An 18,425-nucleotide genomic window follows, 5' to 3' on the forward strand; every position below is an offset into this window, starting at 1 on the left:
TTGTTTTGTTTTGTTTTGTTTTGTTTTGTTTTGTTTTGTTTTGTTTTGTTTTGTTTTGTTTTTCCCGTTCCTAACACTTTCCATCCTCTGTTAGAGCCATTTCTGCCTGAGAGCTAAAGATCTATCTTTTAAAAATATGTTTCAAAGGGCTGCAGAATGCAGTATCTGCCAGCAGCAGTAATGTTTGAGTGAAACCTCAAAATTTCTTGTATGGGGCTTCATTTGGGGTACATACACAGGTGTAATTAACATGTCTATAGTCTTCATCTCACGAGATATGAAATACCACAGATACCATTAGCTCTATTAACACCAGTGGATTTGCTAGCAATTTTGTATTATCCCCAAAGCTGGTAGCATTTGTTACTGGTAGCTGTAGGATCCATAAAGACCTGAAAAAAATAGCTGCATTTCTGCTCAGGAGCTACAGCTCTTTACAGGTACAAAACCTTTGTAAATCAATTTGAAGTTACCAAGGGACCACTAATTGAAGTTAAAGGTAATTATTCCTTGGATGAAAGAGGCCAGAGGGACAACTTCATAAAAATAAGACAAATATTTAAGAACTGTAACTATTACTCTATGTTAGTTATGAAACAAACAAATCCTTTTCCTGTCAATAAACATCTAAAATGATGTAATTATCCCCTATCAATAAATGAAGAGGTTCTTTTGAGATTCAAAGGCAAAAGACCTTTTAGCTTTTATACCCCAAAACTATTCCTGGCAGGTAAAGCAGGTGGAAGAATGTCACTGTGAGATGAACTGTGACTAAGTGCTAAGAGACATTCAGCTTCTATCACAGCATCTGCAGTTTTCAGAAAGCTTTTGGCAAAATTCCCTCATCAGAGGCTCCTAAGGAAACTAAATTTTCCATTCATTCTTAATGTTCAGAAACAAATGGTGGCATACACAATCGCTTGCTACAATATAGGAAAGTTGCTGTTCTTCCAGGGAATCTGGGCTGTGACCTGACAAAACGCAATAGGGACAGATAGGGAGTCTGCAAACAAAATATTTGCTTTGTAAAACCACAATTACACAAGCTCATCCAAGATGGTGCACTCAGTATGGTGATTACAGTTCAGAGCCTATGCTGCACTGCTAGCTGATTTTCAGTTGAGGGAGACGCTGAAATCACAGAGTAGATGAGGTTGAAAGAGACCTCTGGAGACCAAGCAGTCCAACTCTCCTGCAAGCTGGGGTTTTATATCTCTAAGATCTCCACAGTCTCTGTGGTCACTGTTTTACCTTCCTCAGAGATAAAAAAGTTCTTTAGATTTTGAGGTGGAATCTCCTGTGTTTAAGCTGGTGTCCATTGCCTTTTGCCCTGTCACTGGGCGCTATTAAGAAAAGTCTGGCTCCATCTTCTTTGCCCAACCCATACCAAGTATTTTTAGATAGAGATACACACAAGGTCTCTCCTTGGCTTCCTCTCTCCAGGCTGAAGAGTCCCAGCTCTTCCAGACTCTTTGTACAATAGATGCTCCAGTCCCTTAATTACCTTTGTGGCCCTTTCACTGGTTTCACTCCAGTTCATCCACATTCCTTTCACACTAAGTCACTCAGATCTGGACCCAGCATTCCATGTGTGTCTGACCAGTGAAGAGGAGAAGGATCACCACCCCAGCTTGCTGACAACACTCCTCCTCATGCAGGCCAGGATACTGTTGGACTTTTTTCTGCAAGGGTCCACTGCTGGCTTATCCAGCTTGGTGCCATCCAGGCCCCTTAGATGCTACTCTTCAAAGCTGTGCTCTAAACACAGCCTATTATAAAGCACGGGGTCATTCTTCCTCACATACAGGACTTTGTGTTTGCTTTTGTCAAAAGCTTTGTTTTGCTTTTGAACATCGTGGTGTTCCTGCCAGCCTGTTTCTCCAGGCTCTTAAAGTGGCAGTCTAACCATTAGCTGCACAGTATCCTCTCTCTCTGCTCCTGATTCCTTTGCAAGTTTCCTGAGGTTACGATGGCTTCCTCAATCAGTTGTGGGCTGCCATCTTTGTCCCGTCTTGTTCCTTTTTAAAGCTGTCCTCCCTAGGCTGGCCAACCTGAGCAAAGATGCTTTTGCCTCACACAGTCACACTCAAAACCTTTCAGGGCTCTGCTGGCTGTACAGCTGGGGTGAAAGTCTGAAGGCTGGACAAGCCTTTATGGCCTCACTGCAACAGCCCAGAGCTGAGTGCCCAGCAAGCAGCCTTGTGTAGGGTCACAGTTACCATGGGACAGGCCAAAGGCAGCAGTGTGGCCAAGGACTTCAAAAGTCACTGCAGCAGCCAGAATGTTTTCAGTGGTGGTGATTAAAGAAAACTAAGTCAAATCTTATAATTAAGTTTGCGGGTTTTATTTTTATTTACATTTTTAATTTTCTTTAACTAGACAGAAACTAGCACAGGTGATAGAGGCAAAGATATTTCTTGGTTTTTTCTCAGACTCCTGGCACCAGGCAACTTCAGCAGCTGCAGGATATTCCACACACTCAAGGCCAGGTGCCAGGTATTAAGTGACAATAGCTAATTCCTAGCTAAACAGTAAAAATCCAGGCCCAAACAAAACCAAATAACATCTTAAATCATTAGAGAATCACAGCAGGCATGGATTTCTAGGTATCAGATGAGCAATATCTGTGATGGCTGGGCATAGTTTTTCAATTTAAAATAATTTTTTGATATTATATTCAGACTCATTTGCCAGCTTGAGACACCAAACTTTATATAGACACACTTAAAACACTGACTAATTTGGCATGTCTGGAACTGATAGTTCATAGCATCAGCAGGTTCTGAGTATACTGCATTTTATCCTTCCCGGAGCTTCTCAAGATCAGTCTGATCCCGGCTGCCTTAGGTGTTCCTGGATAGAGGGTACCGCTAAGTACCTCCTGTCCAAATACCTCAGGCGAAGCTCCCAGGCACAGGCAATACTTAGCAGCTCAGCTATCAGTGATTTCAGCTCTTTGCAGTTTCAGCTCTATAGTGATTTCAGCTCATGAGCTTGCTAAGTGCCTCGGCAGACACAGGGAGAGAGAGAAGCAGCGCTGTATGAGGTTCCACAGATGAGTCTTTATTGGTGTCCTCTGCGAAGGGTTTCAGGGACAGCTCTTCTACTGAGCTGGGGAAAAGTGGGGTTTATAGAGGGTATCAAGGTTTTGAGAAATGGTCCAATGGTAAGAGTCGGGGTAAAAAGTGACCTATTGTCTTACAGGGAGATAAGAGGGTCCGAGGGCAGGAGAGGGGTTATTTGGTCCAGTCACCATGACTAGGCATTTCTTTGCCTTTAGGCAACTGACTGCCAGAGAGGCCTCTCAGGCCTCATGGCTGCAACACTGCATCCTCTCTGCTTTCAGAGAAAGCAGCAACAACCTGAGCATGCTAACAGACCATTGATCTGAGGAAAGACACTAAATGATGCCTTTGATTAGCCCAGTACTTTGGGTTGCCTATTTTAACCAAGCACAGATTGCAGCCTGCAGAAAAAGTTGTGAAAACTGACAGTAAAACCAGTAAGCCAAAAATCAGAGAGAAAGAGAGGGGAAAAAAGGGGTTCTGCAGAAAACAGCAGCTGGAAGGAAAGCAGTGCCCAAAAACAAAGGCAAGAAATAGAAGAAATGTTGGATGAATAAGAACTACTGTACAGAACAAACAATGAACAGTGTTCCAGAAAACTCAGATGAATCCCCCAGGCTAATGCAAGTACAAGGTATAAAGCAAATTATTAGATGCAAGAATTGCAAAGGCAATTGTAGAGTACTTAACAGCACATTTTCTTAAAAAAAGAAAAAAAATTCAAGAGAACAAATGAAAAAAATAAAACTACACAAAATAAAAGCACAAAAACTGTTTCCAAATACTTTTTCTGACTGATATAATAAAATTTGAGTGATGAAAAATGTGACATGAGGGGTATAACACGAGATATATTTGTTTTACACTTATGTATATTTGCAAAATGAACACATAAGATTTATATCTTTTTTATCTTTGCTTAAAAGCCCCTGTGCTTGCTGATGATTGAATCCAAGGTCCCTCCACTGTGGTCCTGTAACAAATGATGACAGCAGTTAATATCTTAGCACTGTCATTACTACTAGCATTATGTCTCCAAGGTCTTTATGCATCCCAACAATACTTACATTCCTTTATAATCTTCAAGTACAGTTTTAGACTGCATCATCTGCCAAAATCAGTTTCTGAGGCTCCTTATGGATCTCCGCATATGAGCTCTATGTATGGAAGAGCCAGTTAACTCAAAGGTAAAGTGGTGTCTTTTAAGGAGATTACTGAGTGGAGATGCATCGATATTTCTCACTGTCAGCCTGCAAAGAGCTTAGTGTTGGTATCAAGGATACAAATAAGATGCAGAGTGGTTTTCATTGACAGCAAAAAGCTAAACCTGTGTGGCTCACGTTAAAAATGCAAAGCACATTTTAGACTGCAATGGGTACTCTAAAAAAAAGGAAAGAAAAGAAAAATATCATTTTCACAGGGCATGTCACACAAATTTAGTCTAGAATAATGCTATATGTCAGAGGCAGCCATGATTTTGCAGCTGAATTTCAATGTTGCCTTTTCTTTCTTCTGTCTCACCCTACCAGGTGCCATTCTCCTTTGAAAACTACTCTTCTCTTACAGATTCCTGCTGCTACCTTGTCACACCCCCTCCTGCCTCCATCTGCCACTGCCTCCTCATGGGCCATCACTTCTCACTGACTTCAGCCTGGGGAAGAGAAAAAAAAAAACCCAAAGTAGCTCTACTTTCATCTTACCTCTAATAATGCTCTACCTTTTCAGACAGAAACAGGGATACGTGTACATCTAAAAGAGTGTCTCTAAAATGAGTCAAACGCAGTTCAGGATTACTGTCTCCAAACAGATGAAGGAGGGTGAAAAAGCAAGATTTCCTTATGGTTCTCCTGCAGATCCCAGATGCCATGGTAGAGAACAAAAAGGCTTCTGTAATTTCCAATAGCCCTCTGTCACAGCTGGCACCCTGCCAGCCTGTGCCAGACACTAGCTGCTGAGCCTGCTGGGGATGAGGTGCTGGAGCAGAAAGGCCCAAAGAAACCAAAAATGAAGAAAGGGCCATCAGGGCTGGAGACAAGAAGCAAGACAGAATCAGTAGAGAAACAGATATTCAGGGTAATGGGTCAGGGGCAAAGTGGAGAAAGGGAAAAGAAGGTAAGCTCTGGAAGTACTGCTGTGCACTTGGCTTTCTCCCAATGCAGGCTCCTCAGCCTTTACATGAATTTCCCACACCTCATTTTTAACTCCTTAAAGGGTTGTTTTACAGCAGTCTTAGTGACTTCCTTTTGGGTTGCATTTCTCTGATGAAATTCCTCAAAACTTTTGCTTCCTTCAAATCCCACTTTGGTGCTCAGTCTCTATTCTGTAGCAGCATCACAACGGAGAAAACTTCGTCTTGCTCCTGAAAGTTTTCAGTGACTGAAAACATGGTACATGAACTATGGAGGAGAGCAAAAAAAATCACCAGTCAAACATCAACTTTGTTAGAACTGTCTTTTCTCAAAATGCAGCAAGACATCTCCTGAATAAAACTACCCCTCACATACTTCACTTTATATACAAAATTATTAGCTCACTTCTGTCCAGACAGGGCTCTGAAAATGTGTTCTGAAAACACATATGTTCCCTGGAAAATACAAGAAAACTTGAACAGAAAGCAGGGGAATAATCATAATACACTTTTATTACACCTTCTGATAAAAACTTCAAATTATTCAGAACAAAATTTATTTGCAAGTAACTAAAAACGCATTCCGACCCAGAGCTTCAGCATGCTCTCGCTCTCTTCTCCAAGTTTTATCCCTGCCTATATATAGCCAGTGCTCTGCTGCCTTACATCCGCACCAGGCTCACAGGGAGAACACTGCCCTGGAACACCGTGTACTCCCGGAGGCATTACCATAATCTCTTTTAAGGCACGGAACGTTGTGGCCATGCTCTGCACCAGGAAAGAATTTCTGTAGCAAGGCAGAGGGAGCAGCAGGCATTTTGTCACCCTGAAAAGGCAAGGCTGTCCTGTTCTGATAGCCGCTGCCTGTAGCTATCTCCTCCCTCCCCTTTTAAGTTGCTATGTGCGTGTAACCACAGCGGCAAAAACTGTCCTTCCTCACGTTTCTAACCAGAATCAGAGGCAGAGGGACAGCCATGCATCCCGTTCTCTCCAGCCCAGCTGCCTATCTCCAGCAGAGAGGGAGGAGCACCCTGCTGGATGGGAGCATGATTAGGTAGGCTCAGTTTCCAAAAGTTTGCTTCTAAATAACTGTGCCATTTACCCCCTCTCTTTGCTGAGGCAGCAGAACATGAGATATGCACTTCTTACAGAGGCTGGAGCTTGCTTCTGGCATACAATAAATCAAACTGAACAAGCGTCAAGACATCAAGTTGTAAACTGAACCAGCTGAGCAGGGGCACCTTTTTGTACTCCTAACAAACCTCTGTACTGGAAGCAGCCCAACAGACAGAGAAAACAAAACTCTTACAACACAACATCAGAATCAAAACAATGCACACAAGAAAAATATAAGAATTACAGCTCAACAATCATCCTTGTCTGTTCTCATTGTCCAAAATAGGTCCAGGATGGCTACAGTAGAACAAGAGTCAAATTGCAACAGAAATATGAGGACACATGCTTCACCGTCAAGATTATTTTCTCATTAGTACATAATAATTCAATTCCATTTAAGATCCTTGTTTTGTGTTTTTATGATACTAGATAATTTGATTAATCTGGAATTAGTCTAAAATAACTTCCTCTGAGATACTGTTCAAATGTAATGCTTTACCTCCTGATTAAACACTGTTCAGTAAGGAACCTGATGCATGGCATCATTAAGCATGCTGTACTAGAAATCTGGTTAAAATAATTAAGGGTTTTTTTAAATTATGTCAGTTTCAGAAAACTTGAAAGGATCCCAAAGTCAAAAATTAAAGTACTGCATGAGATCGTTGAGTAGGCCTGCTCTTGTCCACCAAATGGAAAATAAGGCACCTGTCTAGAAACCATGTTTTTGTGGCTGTGCAACCCCAGAAAACTGCTCCTTCCCATTTCCCCCAGCCTGCTCACACTCCACAAGCAAGACAATTATTCCACAGGATCTTTCCTCTTCTCTTGTTCTGGATGTTATGCTTTGCTCTTTGAGGAGACACCTTTGCCTCAGATCCTGGATGAACTAATTGTTTCCTGATGGAAGGGATATGATAAAGTTTTGCCCCAAGACTAGGCTGGAAGGACCAAAAGAGGAGGCTCCTGAAGCCCATCCTCTGACCCACTGCTGGAGAACAGTGCTTTCCACTCACAGGCAGAAGTCAGGACAAACAAAGGGCTGTTTGTACAGCATTTCCCAGCAGCCCTCCCTCCCTCCCTCTTCTCATCCCCGATAGCTCTAGTTCTCTCTGGGTACATCTAAAAAAATACAGCTGCCAAGAAAGTGGAAGGGAGTGAACCAGAAGAGAAAGGTACGTTTTGCTCCTGAAATTATCCTTCTCTACTTGTTCTGCTCCTTCTAGTTACAGAATACAGAATTAGAAATACATATGGGAACATGCAGAAGAAGTTTTGGGAGAAGCTGTTATATTACAGGCAAGAGGTACCATTCAAGACAGTTGCATGGCTGGGATCCAGATCAAAATAATTCTTTTACTATCTTGCTTTTCTTTGAAGTTGGATACTATATATTAACATCCGAAGTGACTAAATATACTATATTGCCTTCCAGTGCTCAATATAATATAGAGAGAGGTGTCACAATGAATTGCTGTCTTGAAGAAAATTAAATGGGGTTTAATGAGAACTCAGTTTCTAGAAAGAATCATGGTATTGATGACAATTACAAAGCAGTAATTCACTGAATTCATCCTCAGTGGAATAGCTGCTGTCCTTACATTGCACCAACTGTTCAAGCAAAATAGATTTAAGACTTTTTTTTAATGGAAAAAATTCTTTACAATATTATCAGTTATGCAGTGCTTGTGTAATGATTTTTTAGTAATGCACTAATAAAACTAATATCAAGCACTAACACACCCAAATATTAAGTACTCAGCATCTTACAGGTGTTTGTGAAAGGCAAACTTGACAAATAAATAAACACTAAAATAAATTTCATTTTGAATAATTGAAACAATTTTAATATATATTTGCTTTTTAAGTGCAACTTGTTAACCTGGCATATGCCACTGGACAGACTGGAAAAGAACATACACCAAAAGTATACCAATTAATGTATTCCTTGTTTTCAACATTGGGCAACTAGAAATACAGCCTACTTAAGGGGAAAAGAAGGATATATTTAATGGAGGATTGATATTTTTAATGGTTGATAGACCAACCTACTAATATTTCTATTTTCCCAACCATGCAGGATCTCTAGAAGTGCCAAAATACACATTTTGTGCCATTTCTCAGTTTTCTCTAACACCTGAGCTCCTACTGATACTGTGTGACCTTTAAAGGACATCAGTTCTCATGAACTATTACCCTGTTGTTCTTGGACAAAGAGACTGAGACTTGGGGTTTTCTCTTCAGTTTGATTACCTCTGTATCTAGCGGATCCAAAGACTAGATAGTGCCAAATTGCCTGGCAAGATAATTCAAACACTCAGCTGAACAAGTAGAGACAGCACTAACTCCTGACTCATCACACATATTCCCAAACTAACCATTTTCCTTTAGGAAAAGTTCTAAACTATTTCAAAGCACTTGTATTCCCAGGTCCATTTGGTCTTAAACCTTACTTACACCTTGTCAAAATAATCAAAATAATTAACTGAAAAGAACTTACGCAAATGCAAGGAGCTCATTTTCAGTAGTTTTAGATGGCTTTACTCCTGCTAGAATTTGAAATTATAAAATCTTGATAGAGCAAGCTGGTCAGGCTTAGCATGCCTGGCATTGCTATCTTTTCAGAAGGCTTTACAAAAAAAAAGGAACTGTAAGAGGATGCTTGCTGGCAATGAATGAGTCTTTGAGCCACATTAGTGAGACTGGATTTGTTCATCGCATTTTCCTGACTTGTTTTATGAGAAAAGCCTATCTTCTGTGCTATGCAAAAGCAGACAATGCCTTGCTCATTTTGAAATAAACATGCACATACTAGCTCTGTTCTTTACCTAGGCAATCAGTGACACTCCAACATCTGTTCAACCGCACTCAGGAAAAGAAGTTGCAGCAGTTTGTCAGACAGAAATGCTGCATCTGAAAGGTCTGCTGAGCCTACCCGCATCGATCCTGTGCAGGGAGCTGATGAAACACTTTAGCTCCTTGGCAATCTTTCTGCGAATAGGGACTGTTCGCTCCCAGGAAAGAAATACCCGTTTCAAGAAAGGTCTTTTGACAAGAAGTTTCTGTTTGGCTATGAACTGGGGAAAAAAAAACAAAACACAAACCAACAAAAAAACCAAAACAAAACAAAAAAAAACAAACCAAAACAAAAACAAAAACAAAACCACAAAAAAACCAAAACAAAAAAACAACAAAAAAACCCACAAACAACAACAACAACAACAAAAGAGGAAATATTTAAGCAGAAACAAAATTATAATATTTATTCTGAATAATAATAATGTTTATCATTGGTAAGATGCGTAACTGGTCAGAGGAGCTGTCTATCTATTGCTCTCCAGCATGTTGATTTTGCTAATACTGATTTTGGCACCCACCCATTGAAGCCCTCCTGATGACACACTACAGCAATATCCGATTATTTTTCAAGGCAAGAAGTGAGTTACAGAATCATCTTAAAAACTGTAGGTCGTGATTTTTGAATCTAGCAATTTGACAGTGTATGGAGAATGTGCCTGTTTTCAGGACAAATGTGCCTATTTTCCAGGAAGTGAATTCCTACAAATTTTGAGATAGGCAGGCAGGTGGCAACAAATTCAAATGAGTATTTCAGTTGAACTCCAGGTAGGGAAAGATCTCCTGAATTATTAGGATATTTTAAAAATTTTCATAAGAGCAAGGTATCATGAATGCCTCGTCATCAGCAGAAGAACACAGACTAATCCAATCACAGGAATTTTTCTTCCATTAAATGCTTAAATAATTAAGCTCAACTATTTGAACAGAAGATTAAATTGTACTCCCTGAAACTGGCATTTATCTAGGTATAGTATAAATACTTTTTTTCTCTTTAAGCATTAGACTTTTCTGAGCAGAACCCTCATAAATAAAGTGTTTATACTCCTACAAAATTAAACCATAAATATAATAATAATACAGATGCTTCACTCAAGTCTAAAAAAAAATCAGACAAGGTTAGGACAATGTTTACTTTATTTGAGTAGTAGTTTTGAGGTCTAAAACTAATAAAGACAATATGTTGTTCAATACTGCACTCTGAGGTAATTAAAAATAGATCCCCAAGGCTCCATTACTAGTACTTTATAGGAATCTTCTACTCAAAAGTTCCCATACAAGTTCATGGAAACTAAAAGGAATTATTCAACGAATTATGTTTCTACAACAGAAACCAAAAAAATACAGAAGAGCTTATTCTCACTTCACTCATGTTCTTTAATATATTGGCCACTTTTTAATATTTTATTTGGCTACTAATGTTCAAAAAAGCCCAAGTTTAAATATAAAAATAAATAACCGAAAAGCTTTGAGGTGTTGTAGTTTACTCCTAATATGAATCTAAATTTCCAGATTTTCTTACATGGCATTTTATTAATTGGCTGAAGAAATGTAAGATAGCTGCAGAGAAGAAAACTACCTGAGAAAAAAAATTAGTAAAGAATATTGTAGATTTATATATTTAAAAGCTTCCAGTTTGTTTTACAAGGGTAATCTCAAGATTTTTACAAAGTAACCCATATTATAGTCACATCTACAGCTGGCATACCTCATGTTTTTCCTTATCGGGATAATAGCTCTATCTTAACTTCACCTTTGATAGTCTTTGATTAGACATTGCCTTACACCTTGTTATTTTTGGGCAAACCCATTCTAATCTTCAGCCCCTCAAGGAAGACCAGTGCCAGTAAGATGAAGGATAGCAAAGTCTTCCTTAAGTCTTACACAAGAAAAATAATGAGCACACAGGGAGGGTGCTGGGCAGAGCTGGTCATTCTTTAGGTTCATTTTCAGAGCAGAATTCCTATTTAAATTCAGTTAAGAGAACAGATCCATTTTGTTTGAGCATGAGGAAAGGTAAAAAACCCACTCTCTTTCCTAATACAAATAAAAGCTCAATTGAAATGTTGTTGAAAAGCGTAATTTAAGAGTGAAAGCAAGTTCAAGGATCCAAAGCTTTGCAGCATGGTCAGACCGTGCAAAGCAGCACAGAACAGCAGAGCTCATGTTAAACAAAACTATGGAAAGCCTAGTGGCCAGCAGTATGGGGATTCACAAGGCAGAGAGTCAAACAGACTTGATTAGCATAGCTAGTTTGATAACCCAGATGCCATGGCAAGAACAAACAGAACTGTAAAAATTACAGGAGATGGGATTACACCTGCTTACGGGAAGAGAGAAGATTCAATCAACTTCTGCAAGCAAAGAATTGTTGTAAAATGCATGAGTTTTCTGTGTGATGTTTAACCTGATTATTGTAGTAGAAATTATTAACCTGTTTGAAATATGTGAAAAATGTAGTATGTTAATTCATGTTCTTATAGTTAATGAGATTTATTGAAAACTATAAAACTGTATAAATGTGTGTGTTGTATGAAAATATAAGTTTCAGGACACCCTGTAACATTTTGTTAAACCAAATTATGAAAAGGCAGGCACCACCCCAGAAACTCACATTCAGAAATAGACAAAAGGTTTACTGGAAAACCGGCAGTCTCCTCGAGCACTGGGAGGAGACCCATCAAGATAAGGCGGGCAGGACCATCAACGGCTCCAGACTACACCCTCACCGATCATCAAGCATCATCATCCATATCTCGACCATCCATCAGCCATGAAGATCTACAGAAACTGGACATTAACATATGAACTGAGAGAAAGAACTCTTTTCAGCCTAGCCGGAGACACCCTTGGATTTGAATAGCTAGCTGGGAAACAAAGGGAAATATTGCCAAGGGCAGAATAAAGTGTATAAAAACTAAGCCCCGAACCGGGCAAATTTGTGAACCAAAGGGGAGGCAGCAGACGGCCAAGTTCTGTGTCTCACGGTTCACCCTTGGCATTTTCCCGAGTAAAAGACTGTCAAGTATCTCCGCTGTTAGTGAGTTTACCGAAATTCTGTAATTCGATCTTTTGATTAATAAATCAAAATTATTTAATTGGAATATTGTATTGGCATTTATAAAAAAATAGTATATAAGCTTTTGGGAAACCCGAGTAAAATCGAATTCTGATCACCGAATCAGTCTTCCCGTCTCTCATCATCGCCAAGAATTGGTGCTCCGTATGACCGGAGAAGAACCGGCTATCTGCTGGCAATTGGCAACGCCCCTGGAACTGATCGTGACAGTGAAAGAACCGCGTTTGGGCCCGCAGTCATCTGTACGCCGGACGTGACAGGTGAGCCAGGGGAACTCAAGGTATGGGACAGGACGTGTCCGACGAGAGAGACATTAACAAAACCATGCAACGCTTGCTGAGCAAGCATGGATCCCCCATCCTTAAGCAGGACCTTAAGTCGCTCCTACGATGAGTGTCATGCATGTTCCCCGATACCACCCCTTCCTCTATTTTTACTCTCTGCTACTGGGACAAGGTCAGCTTAAAGCTCTACGACCTTGAAAAGAACAGGGCATATGCCTTTATTAATATTCAGCTCTTTATTAAAGTGATCAGCTCATTATTAAAATCATCAGCAGGATTGCAAAGTCCGATCGGAGTTTTCCACACTACTGCAGCCATCTGAAGGAGCAGGTGCTGTCCCAGTGGATGCTGAGTCCTTGTTCCCATAGAAACAGCTGGCAGTTCTCTCTGGTCGACCATCAGAAGGCAGAGCACTGGCAGTCAGCTCTTTGCCCTCAGGGAAAAGTTTCAAGAGTTTCCCATTCTCTGCATCAGTCAGCTCAGCTGGCCAGTTCCCATTCCATTCAGGCTCCTCACAGGTCATGGCCAATCTTCAAACCAGGCCAGGAGGTGCATCCACTCCCCGCTCAGCCAGGGCACTATCCAATTCTCTTCTGACGAATCCAGCTTCCTGTCCTGGGGTGCAGTTTCCCCAAAAAAAACCTCCCAGGATCCACGGGGGCGGCCCTGCCCTATCTGCATATCCAAATGCATATGCATTTGTCCTGGTCATAGCCGAAGTTACTCTTGCTAAATGAGGTAGTTACAAAGGACAATAGGGCTATCTAGGTGTGGGCAGCTTCTTTTCACATTTCAATTAGGTAGGGAAAAGTTGTCAGGCAACTTTCCTTCAGGGCAGCTCTCCCTACTCAGATTGTCTGGGGTGTGGGGGGGTGTTACTCTAGCCAGGAGAGGGTCAGTTGTGGGGTGGTTGTTTTGTTGTTTTGTTGTTTTGTTGTTTTGTTGTTGTTTTGTTTTTTTTTTCTTTTCTTTCGTTCCTAACAAATCCCTCCTCTATTTCTTTGATCGGGCTGTAGCCCGCATCAACTTGCAGCTTCCTACTGTGTATCCTCTCAGTAGACACTGCTCAAAGAAATTTAGGAGTTCTCTAGGGGAATTGCCCAGCGAGAGACTGAGCAGATGTGGGAGGGGTGCCTTTAAACTTGTTTTTTTTATCAGGAATTAAGACACACTAGATAACAATTTAACTAGGGATAGGTCTCTTGGTCTCTCAATTGTTGTCTACGTAGAAGAGGTGGCAGGTGGTCCTGTTGGGTCTGGTTCGGCATCAGGGGCGGTACTGGTCCTGTGACTCCGGTAACGTGGGTCTGACTTCTCTCTGGAGTTCGCACTGCGGTATGTGTGGTGAGCAGCACCTGGAAGAGACTTTCATAATTTTCCTCTTCTTAGTTACAGAATTACAGAATCACTAGGCTGGAAGAGACTTCTAGGATTAAGTCTAACTCTAATTACACGATGTCACTAAGTGCTACATCTACTCTCTTCTTACACACATCTAGGAATGGTGACTTTACTACTTCTCAAGGCAGAATTTTTTTTTTTTTTTTTTGGCACCGCTGAAGACTGTGTCTTCTTGTTCTATCAGTTGCTGCTTGAAGAACAAGACTAACTCTCACTTTACTATAACTACCTTTCAGGGAGTTGTAGTGATAATGTTACTTCTGAATCTCTTTTTCTCTAGGCTAAACAACTTCAGCTCTTCCAGCTAGTATTTATAGGGCTAGTGTTCTAAGCTTCTCACTAGCTTTGTTGCTTTCTTTTGACAGGCTCAAGCATCTTAATGTCTTTTTAAACTGAGGGGCTCAGAACTGGGCACAGTACTCAAGGAGTGGCCTCACCAATGCTATGTGTAAGGAAAGGATGACCTTTCTGCTCCTGCTGGCCACATTATTCTCAATACAGCCTACGATATTGTTAGCTTTGGCCATCAGGGCATACTGCTGGCTCATATTTAGTTGGTTATCAACTAGCACTTTCAGGTCTTTTTCTGCTTGGGTACTGTCTAGCTACACTACCTTCAACTTGTAAGGTTGCAGGGGGTTATTGTGGCTAAAATGCAACACCTGGGATTTGGACTTATTAAACGTTATCTTCTTGGATTTTGCTTATCTATCTAATCATTTTAGGTTTCTCTACAGAGTCTTCTTACTCTCTAACAGATGGACACGTGCTCTCAGCTTAGTGTCATCTGTAAATTTACTAATGAAGGACTCAATACTTTCATCTGTGTTATTAATAAATATAATAAATAGAACTGGCTTCAGCACAGACTTTTGAGGGACACCACTGGTGGCTGGTTGCCTGCTGGATGCAGCACTATTCGTTACTACTCTCTGGGCTTGGGTATCTAGCCAGTTCTTAACTTAGCAAAGAGTGTTCTTGTATAAGCTGTGGGAAACAGTGTCAAAGACTTTGCTGAAGTCTAAATAGACAACATAAACAACTTTTCATGTATCTGCCAGGCGGGTCACCTGGTCAGAGAAGGAGGCTAGTGGGGTCGAACACTACTTACTTCTCTTAAGCTCATGCTGGCTGGGTCTGATACTCTGTTTATCTCATCAGTGCTGCACAATAGCTCTCAGTATAAACTGCTTTATCATCTTACTCGGTACTTTGGTCAGGCTAACTGGCATATAATTACTAGGCTCTTCTCTACTCTTTATGAATGGGAATTACATTGGCTAGCTCTCAGTCATCTAGAACTTCACTAGTGAGTTGAGACTGTTGGTAGATGATAGAGTGGCTTTGCAAACTTAGCTCTCTTATCTCTTTGGGATGGATTTCATGTGAGTGGGCATTCAAGCAAATTACTACTTCTCTGACTACTTTGTTTTTGATAACAGGAGGACTATTCTGTTCTTTAAAAATATCTACTGACTCAGTATGACCACTGTCTTGAAGACAAGCTGTCTTCTCACTAAAGACAGCAGCAAAACAAAGCATAAAGCACTTCTGCTTTCTCTTTGTCTGCAATTACTAAATTTCTTCTTACTTTGAATCATGTTCTAGATTGGCTAGGGGTTCTCTAGCGAGAAACTGCATAGGGTGATTAATTCTAAGTCACTTGTGTTCATTATTTTAGAGTCAGTCAACTAGTGTAAAGTCTTCTGGCTTAGCAATTTTTCTTTTGCAGGATCAACCTTTTAGACTTCTTTTATTAGGGTAGCTGTTACTGCAACTGTTTGCAGGCAAGTTGGTTATCTCTTAACTACTGGGTCTAGTAGTTTTGAGAGGTAGACCGTAGACTTTGATTCTCACTATCAGGGATCTATAGTCTCTCATGCTTTGCTTTTTTTTTTTTTTTTTTCTTGGTCTGAATTTTAGCTGGTGTCTATTAAGGGCATCTTATGGTCTCTTGGGTGTCACAGTCTATTTTTTTTATTTTTGCTATCTGGACTATCCGGGCTTCTTCTGGAGTGAACAGAACTATTAGAATAGAGTTTAACTCTCTCTAGAAATAACTATTTGGCCTCAGAAGCTGGTCTAGCTGGTTAGACATTCCAATGGGGTCTTCTACTAAACCCTCTCTCTTTCTTAGAGTCTTGGGCTTCAGGGGCTGTCAAAGGTGCATTTATAAATTTTAATCTTTTTAATTAATCTATAGGAACTTTTCTAAGGGGAAAGACCTCCTCTGTTCTTGGTGCTTTGGATTGGGTGTTGTAATCTGTCTCTTCCTCTAAAACACCAGGTAGAGGGAGCAGTAGTGGAGACAGGCCAAGAGAAACACTGGGCAGGGGTGGTTCCCACTCCCAAGTGGGGAAGTGAGGGTATCACAATTGGTGAAGGGGAACTGTTGGAGAGGTTAAGGAAGAGACTGGAGGTACAGCTGGGGTAGGAGGGAGAGTTTGCATATTTTCACATTTTCATTACTTATAGTTTTCTAGCCAGCAGGCTGCATAAGATAGTGGTTTTACATCAGGGTCTTCTTGGGCTTAGAGATGTTGGTTTAAGTGGTTACACATTTACTGAATTCAGGTCTTACACTATGACCACTCTCTTTGTAATTTTAATCTCAGCTATATTCTTTTACTATAATATGTCATCTTAACTTTATCTGGACTCTTTGTGGTCTTTTAAGGATATTATTGGTCTGACAATTGTTCTAGGGGGATGTTAGGGAGAATCTTCTTTACTGTCCTTTTGGAAGGGTCTGCTTGTTTACTATAACATCATCTCAGTTTTTAGGCCTTAAAATAAAAGGAAAAACGAAGTACTTTAACAGTGCTTCAATCTAAACTGGAATATTCTGATTGGCAATCTAAACTAAGATAACTAAAGGTTGTCTGATCTCTCACAACTAAACATCCTGAATCTCTTTGCTGAACTTTAAAGGGTCAGAATCTAATTTCTTGGCAACCCACTTTTGACACTTTTTCGCCTGTCTCTTTTTAAAACTCTCTCTTGGCTATGACACTTACTACTATGAATCACACCCATTGTTTTCTGCTAAGGGTATCTCTCTTAACTTTTTGACTTAAGTCTGAACTTCTTTCTAGGCTTTCTAGGCTTGGACCCCTGCTGAGTCTTGTTTGAACTCTCTAACTTCACAAGGCTTAGGAGGCTTGAACTCCCTGCCAGGCTGAGGTCGAACGTCCTGCCGAGCCTCACACCTGAACTCCGGCCAAGCCTCCCTTGCCCCCTAGGCTTAGGAGATTCGAACTCCCTGCCGGGGTGAGGTCGAACGTCCTGCCGAGCCTCACACCCAAACTCCGGCCGAGTCCCCTTCGCCTCCCTTTCCTACAAGGGTTAGGAGGCTTGAACTCCCTGCCAGGCTGAGGTCGAACATCCTGCCGAGCCTCACACCTGAACTCCGGCCAAGCCCCCCTTGCCCCCTAGGCTTAGGAGACTCGAACTCCCTGCTGGGGTGAGGTCGAACGTCCTGCCGAGCCTCACACCCGAACTCTGGCCGAGTCCCCTTCGCCTCCCTTTTTGTTTATCTGGCTGCTCTTTTTGTTTGCCTTTTTTTGCTCATAAATCTTGCTTGCCTTCTTGCTTGCCTGTCTGCTTTCTTGTCTGTTTCCTCACCTTTATGCCTGCTTTCCTGCTTGCTAATGATATCTTACTTGCTTGCCCGGATATGCTTAAACTCTCTTGGGGACAGCCCACCTGCCTCCTGGGACATCATGCCCTATCCTGCCAGGGACTTCCCACTTGCCCTATTAGGGATCTTCCTTGCCTGCCTGTCAGGGCATCCTGCCCTGCCCGAGACTTTCTACCTGCCCTGCCAGGGACTTTTTCTCACCTGCCTACTGGGGCATCTTGTTTTGCCATGCCGGGGACATTACCTTGCACCTGCTCTGCCGGGGATCTTTCCTCGTCTGCCTGATGGGGCATCTTGCCGTGCCAGGGATCCTCTTTCAATTCCCTTCTGGAGCAGCCCTGCCAGGGACCTCTCACCTGCCCTGCTGAGGATCTTCTCTCATCTGCCTTCTGGAGTAACCCTGCCAGGGGCCTCTCACTTGCCCTGCTGGGGATCTTCTCTTGCCTGCCTACTGGAGCATCTTGTCTTGTTATGCCAGGGACATTACCTTGCACCTGCTCTGCCGGGGATCATCTCTCGCCTGCCTGATGGGGCATCCTGCTGTGCCAGGGATCTTCTTTCACTTGCTTTCTGGAGCAGCCCTGCCAGAGACCTCTCACCTGCCCTGCTGGGGATCTCCTCTCACCTGCCTTCTGGAGTAACCCTGCCAGGGGCCTCTCACTTGCCCTGCTGGGGATCTTCTCTTGCCTGCCTACTGGAGCATCTTGTCTTGTTATGCCAGGGACATTACCTTGCACCTGCTCTGCCAGGGATCATCCCTCGCCTGCCTGATGGGGCATCCTGCTGTGCCAGGGATCTTCTTTCACTTGCCTTCTGGAGCAGCCCTGCCAGAGACCTCTCACCTGCCCTGCTGGGGTCC

The sequence above is a fragment of the Prinia subflava genome (genome assembly GCF_021018805.1).
Source record: "Prinia subflava isolate CZ2003 ecotype Zambia chromosome W unlocalized genomic scaffold, Cam_Psub_1.2 scaffold_2cwr_NEW, whole genome shotgun sequence".
Classification (NCBI taxonomy): domain Eukaryota; kingdom Metazoa; phylum Chordata; class Aves; order Passeriformes; family Cisticolidae; genus Prinia; species Prinia subflava.